Source organism: Globicephala melas, chromosome 19 (genome assembly GCF_963455315.2).
Source record: "Globicephala melas chromosome 19, mGloMel1.2, whole genome shotgun sequence".
Classification (NCBI taxonomy): domain Eukaryota; kingdom Metazoa; phylum Chordata; class Mammalia; order Artiodactyla; family Delphinidae; genus Globicephala; species Globicephala melas.
Genome location: NC_083332.1, coordinates 35,900,295 through 35,907,896, shown reverse-complemented (window position 1 = coordinate 35,907,896; position 7,602 = coordinate 35,900,295). Strand labels below are relative to the sequence as shown.

Below are 7,602 nucleotides of genomic sequence, written 5' to 3'. Positions count from 1 at the left end.
TATTAAAAAAAAAAAAAAAAGATTGCAGTAGAGACTCCGATATAGAACTGGGCCTGATTCAAAATACAACTGCAACAAGTGGGGATTTACTGCCAAGGAGCAAGTGGGGGGCGGGGCGGCATTGGTGGATGGAAAATTACTAAGGGGAGACATCAAGTCTGGGGGGATTCTGGCTGAAGGCAGGTGAGGGTGAACAGATATCCCCTGGGGCATAGTGGGGATGCTGCGTTTGATCAGATATCAAGGGTGGGGCATTCAGCTAAACTGACTTAGCAAGATTCTTGCCAAAACTGGATTCTGGAAGGAAGTACAGAGATGGGTTGTGTTGGGGAGAAGGTTCAAGGGAGACTGACTAAAGTTTGGTTAAGCAAAGGGTCTTTTTCACTTCCCACTTTTATTCAAGGGAAGGAGAGGCATTCTTTCCTCTGATCAATATACATCCATTTCTCATTTTATTGCTTTTTATTCATTTAGAACCAGCTGAATCATCTGTTGAGACTTGATGGTTGCTAATTGCTGTACTGTAGGATCCACAGACATTTGATGAGAGGAATACCTTGAAGATAAATGGAAAGATGAAGGTTAGAGGCTGAATTGGTCCTTGTGCCCAACTTTGGAGACCTTCAGGGATCTACCAGAAGTCCCAGGACCTGTTGTCCTTCCTCAGTGGGTGGTGTCAGCGCGACGGCGGTGATGCACACACTTCTTCGTTCACAGCTCGAACCTTCCTGGTTATGGCAGAGATGTCAGGTAGATTGCTGAGGACAAAGGTGCAGCAGTTGCTTCCAACCACTGTACACGTGCCCCCTTTTTGGGTCGTATCAAGGGCAATGCAGGTATGGAGAATAGCACACTGGGTTTCTCATTGTTGGTGAGTCACTGATTTCAGGCCAGTGGTGATGTTATCTGGGGACAGGGTGAATTGCTTCAGCAATGAGTAGCTGATTCTGTCATTGAGTCAAGCTTCTTTTGTTTTTATTCATCTTTTAAAAAAATTATTTATTTACTTTTGGCTGCGCACAGGCTTTCTCTAGTTGGGGTGAGTGGGGGCTACTCTTCGTTGTGGTGTGCGGGCTTCTCATTGCGGTGGCTTCTCTTGTTGCAGAGCATGGGCTCTAGGTGTGTGGGCTTCAGTAGTTGTGGCACGTGGGCTTCAGTAGTTGTGGCACATGGGCTTCGGTAGTTGTGGCATGTGGGTTTCAGTAGTTGTGGCTCATGGGCTCTAGAGCACAGGCTCTAGAGCACAGGCTCAGTAGTTGTGGCACACAGACTTAGTTGTTCTGCGGCATGTGGGACCTTCCTGGACCAGGGCTTGAACCCGTGTCCCCTGCATCGGCAGGCGGATTCTTAACCACTGCGCCACCAGGGAAGTCCCGAGTCTAACTTCTTGAGCCAGGCTATAGATTCCTGGGAATGGTACCCAAAAGGTGGCAAACTGTTCCCCCCAAAATAGTGAGGTCGTGGATGGAATGTAGGCCCAGTTCCGTAGCTGTTTTTTTCTAAATTGTCTCCCCGGGAACCAAGATCATCTACAATGATCCTGGATACCTTTTGTTCCTACAATGAGAGGAGATGAACCTGAGGGAGTGAGTGATTGTTTTAGAGACAGTTTAAGAGAGGAAGGAGGTTGTGGGGAATAGAGTAAGATGAAGGGATTGGTAAGATTGGCAAGGTAGAAAGATCTGGCCCAGTTGGCAAGTAACAGCCAATAAACTTGGGTTCCATGCACAAAATAAGAATCATCTGGAGTTAGCGAGGGGCCATAGAGATAGTTATCTGATGGCTGAGGGTAACCAAAGGGTGCTAAATTTAGGGTGGGGAAAAGATTTGTTTGAAGGTAGTCGTGTGGGGTTGGTCTGGGTCCCAGAAATTAGGCTGGGAGGGGCAGTGGGGTCATTGCCACTCATGTGAGGGATATCCAGGGTTCCTATAGTGGCTTGGGGGTTTTATGTTTGATCTAGTGGCAGCTAAGGAAGTATAATGGTGAATGCTCACTCTCAGAAGGGAGCCTGTGGTAAAATGACGATGGCAACAGACTTGACTCTTGTGAGGATAGACTGGAATAGGTGCAGGGGTCTCTTACAGTATAAAATGGTGGAGGGGTGACTTCCCTGGCGGCCCAGGGGTTAAGACTCCGCACTTCCATTACAAGGGACACGGGTTCCATCCCTGATCGGGCGGGGAACTAAGATCCCGCATGCCACACAGAGCAGCCGGAAAAAAAAAAAATGGTGGAGGGAAAGAGAGGGAGGGTTTTAGCAAAATAGATATCCTGATTGATCAAGGGATCTGGGAAATGCCAGATCAGATGTGCGCACAGGAAAGGGAGGACAGTACCAATAGTCTGTGGCGTTAATGGAAGTGGCAACTAGTTTAGCCAAGCTTACAGGTTCTGTGGGCAAAATAGTCTTGCTGCGAGAGGGAAAAGCAGGGAGTGGAAGAGGAGCAGGAACTCATAAATTTAGAAATGAAGGTGGAGACTCATCTCAGGTGAGGAAGTCATAGTTAAGGCAGAAGGTTATTGTGGGAAGAGCAGGAGGGTCTCCACGCAAATGCTAAGAGTAAGAAGCAGAGGAGAAAGGGGAGGGACCCAGGTGGGTCTTGTTTTGTGGTCTTGAGTGGAAATTGACTCCCTCCTGACCTCATTTACTGTTCCAAGGTTCTTGGGGCAACTCTCTGCTCTGGCTGTCATCTGCTTATGGAGGCTCTCAACAGAGACCCAGTTTGAAGTCCCACTTGGAATACTTCCACAGTCTGATTTTTTTTTTTTTTGCCGTATGCGGGCCTCTCACTGTTGTGGCCTCTCCCGTTGCGGAGCACAGGCTCCGGATGCGCAGGCTCAGCGGCCATGGCTCACGGGCCCAGCCGCTCCGCGGCATGTGGGATGTTCCCAGACCGGAGCACGAACCTGCGTCCCCTACACCGGCAGGCGGACTCTCAACCACTGAGCCACCAGGGAAGCCCTGTATTTCTTTAAAAAAAATTTTTATTTTATTTTATTTTTATTGAAGTTTAGTCAATGTACAGTAATATTATGTAAGTTATGGGTGTATAGTATAGTGATTCACAATGTTTAAAGGTTACACTCCATTTATGGTTATTATAAAATATTGGCTATATTCCCCACGTTGTACAATATATCCTCGTAGCTTATTTTATACCTAATAGTTTATACCTCTTAATCCCCTACCTGTATATTACCTCTCCCCCTCCCCTCTCCCCACTGGTAACCACTAATTTGGATTCTATACTTGTGTGTCAGCTTCTTTTTGTTATATTCACTAGTTTGTTGTATTTTTTAGATTCCACATATGAGCATACAGTATTTGTCTTTCTCTGTCTGATTTATTTCACTTAGCATAATGTCCTCCAAGTCCATCCATGTTGCTGCAAATGAGAAAATTTCATTTTTTCTTATGGCTGAGTAGTATTCCATTATATATATATATATATATATATCCCACATCTTCTTTATCCATTCATCTGTTGATGGACACTTAGGTTGCTTCCATATCTTGGCTATTGTAAATAGTGCTGCTATGAACACTGGGGTGCACATATCTTTTCAAATTAGTGTTTTGGTTTTTTTCAGCTATATACCCAGGAGTAGAATTGCTGGGTCATATGGTAGTTCTATTTTTAGTTTTTTGAGAAACTTCCATACCATTTTTCACAGTGGCTGCACCAATTTACATTTCCCTCAACAATGTGCAAGCGTTCCCTTTTCTCCACATCCTCTCCAGCATTTTTTATTTGTGTTCTTTTTGATAATGGCCATTCTGACAGGCATAAGGTGATATCTCACTGTGGTTTTGATTTGCATTTCCCTGATGATTAGTGATGTTGAGCATCTTTACATGTGCCTATTGGCCATCTGTATTTCCTCTTTGGAAAAATGTCTATTCAGTTCTACTCATTTTTTTTAACTGGGTTGTTTGGTTTTTTTTGACATTGAGTTGTATGAGTTATTTGTATAAGACTCTTGTGTTTCTTGGGCTTCCCTGGTGGCGCAGTGGTTGAGAGTCCGCCTGCCAATGCAGGGGACACGGGTTCGTGCCCTGGTCTGGGAAGATCCCACATGCCGCGGAGCGGCTGGGCCCGTGAGCCATGGCCGCTGAGCCTGCGCGTGCGGAGCCTGTGCTCTGCAACGGGAGAGGCCACAACAGTGAGAGGCCCGCATACCGCAAAAAAAAAAAAAAAAAAATAGACTCTTGTGTTTCTTTAGTTGTGAAACATGAGCCCAAGGTTGAATACCCTGTGATTTGACAGCAGTGTTAGCAACGAGTAAATCAGTATAAGGTCCCTTTTGGGCTCAAGATTGGTTTTCTAATGGTGGCATTTCTAGAATACCAGATGGCCTACTTGTAAAGCACATGAGGGATCAGGAAGTTCTAAAGGGAAGGCAATCAAGGGAAGTCTCGACTTGTTGATTATAGGATCGAGTATATTTTGTTAATCCTTGACAGTACCTAAGGATGTTGCATTGAATTAAGTTAGAATCTTCCACTAGACAAGATGAATAAGGCATCTTTGTGGGCCTTCCTGTGATCATTTCTAAAGGGGATAGCTTGCCTGGAGAGAGGGGTGGTGATCTGAGAGTCTTAAGAGCAAGGAGCAGTGCTTGTGGCCATGTCAGTCCAGTCCTTCAGACAGTGGAGCCCGTTTGGTCTTGAGGATGCTGTTTCTATGCTCTTCCTCTGGCACCTGATGGCTGAGGATGGTGAGGATGGTGGAGTCTTTGACTAAATGTGTTCCCTTTTCAATTTCCTGTATAATTTTACCGATGGAAGGTGATCTTCTGTCACTAGAGGTGGCAGAGGGGATGCCCCAAGTGGGGAAGCGTTGTCGCAGGAACACTTTGGCATCTGATGCTGCTGAGGCATTTGGGCAGGGGAAAGCCTCTAACCGTCTAGAAAACAGGCAGACGACAGTGAGAACACGTTGGTAGCCTTGTGCTTTTGGTAACTGGATAAAATCTATTTGCTAGTGAAGGAAGATCTGAGGGGGAGGTGCCTCCCTTCCTGCCCCACCTTTACAGGTTTGCCAGGGTCATGTTACTGGCAATCGAGGCAAGTGAACTGCTTGATCCAAATAAAAGCCAAAGGGTCCAAACTACTGTCTGTGTAATGCATCCTGCATCTTGTCCATTGCATGTGAGTCATGTCATATAAACCACACACAGTGACTCAAGAGAGATACTTAAGAGCTACCAAGCAGCCGTCTGGGTGCTTGCAAAGTCCATCTGAATGGCTTGAACAGCCAGCTTTTCCCCATCCAGTTCTTTCTGAGTCTGAAGCTGTTATTTAGGTCATGTGGACCACTTTTAAGACTTCCTTAGGAGTCATCCTAAATGAATGCTCTCCTTCAAGAAAAGGTGAATAATCCCATTGGGGTCTAGGGCCTTGAAGCAGGATGCAGGGGGCATGGTCCCAAGGCTTAGAAACCACTTGGATTTCTTGGGTGGTTGGGGAAGGCGCTGCTAATGTCTCGTATTTATCGGGCCTCATCTGAAAGTTTTTGTGCTGTGTCCTTCAGTTTTAGCTGTCATGATCTGCTGGGACAATAACAATGCCTCTAGAAGTTCTGCTATTTGGGGCTCATTTTTGACTGGGGTACCAGCTGCTGTCATGAATCCTCTCTGTTTCTATCATGTACCAAAAATCAAGCACTAACCCAAAGGCGTAGCAGCTATCAGCATAGATGTTCACCTTCGTTCCTTATGCTCTTAGGCAAGCCCAAGTAAGAGCAATTAACTTGGCTACGTGGGCTGATCTGACATGTGGCAAGACTCGATATTCTAGAGGTTTATATTGATCAGTGATGGCATATGCAGCCTGGAAGGCCCCATCTCCCTTCCGGAGGTAGGAGCTTTCAACATGAAGAGTGAGGTCAACTTGGGGGAGGGGTTTTTCTGCTAAATCTAGCCTAGGACAGGATAATGATCTAGTGTTAACGACACAGTCATGGGACGTCCCATCAGTGGGTAAAGGAAGCAAGGTAGCAGGGTTAAGGTTTTGACAGTGACGTATTGTGATGTGAGAGGGAAAGAGTAGTAAGATTTCATAAGAGGTAAGTCGAGATGCAGAAAAGTACTGTGTGTTTTCATTAGGCAATAGGGTCTGTGCAGCATGAGGGACATGTATGTTAAGCAGATGACCTAATACTCAGTCAGAGGTAGCCTGGACAAGTTTGGTGGTTGTAGCCATGGCTCACAGGCAAGGGGGATATGCCTTAGCTGCTGGGTCAAAGGCCAAACTATAATATCCCAGAGGTCTTTGGTGTCCATTATGCTTCTAGGATAACACTGAGGGCATGACCCTCTCATTCGTGCACAAACAAGGAAAAAGACAGGGCGTCGTTGGAAAGTTCAAGGGTGGGAGGTGAAAGCAGAGAGCCCTTAAGGTTCTTGAAAGCATCTTTGGATAGGGGGTCCCGGACTACTGGGTCTGGGGGGTGCCTCCCCAGTCACAGCATAGAGGGGTAAGGCAATCATAGAGAATTAGGTATCCACGGCCTACAATATACCACAAGACCCCAAAACCCTGTCCGTTGCCCTTCTCTTTCAGGGAGAGGAAAATGTTGAATAGCAGAGGCTCAGTCTGTGATCATTTTCCCTGCAGCTGAAATATCATGACCCAGATATCAGACACACAGAGAGCATATCTGAATTTCGTCTCTAGCCACCTCAGGGCTCTTTCTTGCGAATGCCTTAAAAAGGTATTCAGCGTCCAAAAGGAGTTGTCCTAACTGTCAGAACATAGAAGGAGGTCATCTGCATACGGGATTAAAGTGGAGTCTCCTGGGAATTTAAGTCCCTCAAACTGGCATTCAGGGTGTGTGAGAAGGAAGTAGGAGCCTTAGTCAATCCCTGGGGCGTAACAGTCCAGGTATATTACTGGTTATCCCAGGAGAAGGCAAACAAGTACTGGATTCCTTATAAAGGGGAGTCCTAAACAATGCGAACACAAATTGAGGGCTGGGAAATATTGAGAGTTGGGAGGAACAGCAGACAGGATAGGGCCGGGATTGGGCACCAGGGCAAATCTGAGTTTCACGATTTTGATAAATCTCAGATCTGGACTAATGAACATCCTTGCCCATTGGGGGCTTTGATGATCCAAATGGGAGTTGTGCGTGGACTGCAAGTGGGAGCTCAACGTTTCCTGTCTGATTAATCTTGGATTATGGGGCAGAGCCTCTCAACGCCTTCTGGCCTTCAGTGCTATTGGGGAATCCTGTGGAGGGGCATGGAAAGATCGACTTCTACCTTAAGCGGTAGGCTTCCCCTCCTCTCGAGGTCTGGCCACTCCCAGACCCATGTCTTTTTTTCTTACAATTTCAGCAAGGGTCTTGATCCATAGGAGACCGTGATTTTGGAGCTTGCCATAGATTAAAATTTTCATGTCCTTCTAGCTCTTTTAACTGAAATGCCATAAGCTTGTGTTGTGTATTTTCCAATTTTCTGGAAATAACATCTTCATAATGCTGGGCTAATGTCTGGAGCTCAGACATGTTTGCATTTTGCCAGTTAATATTATTTCTCTGTAACGTGTCATGAAGCTCTGGTCTGAGGCCATGTACAAAGCTTGTGGCCAGAGCAGA

At 46.1% G+C, this 7,602-nt stretch overlaps 1 protein-coding gene across 1 annotated transcript in view; it reads left to right on the top strand.

Annotated features, from left to right (window-relative positions):
* Window positions 1–7,602, top strand: part of CFAP20 (cilia and flagella associated protein 20) — a 108,719-nt gene that overhangs the window by 79,180 nt on the left and 21,937 nt on the right. Inside the window, exon 12 of the mRNA XM_060289681.2 lies at window positions 475–836. The gene's annotated coding sequence lies outside the window, so the exon portion shown is untranslated. The remainder of the gene's footprint in view (window positions 1–474; window positions 837–7,602) is intronic.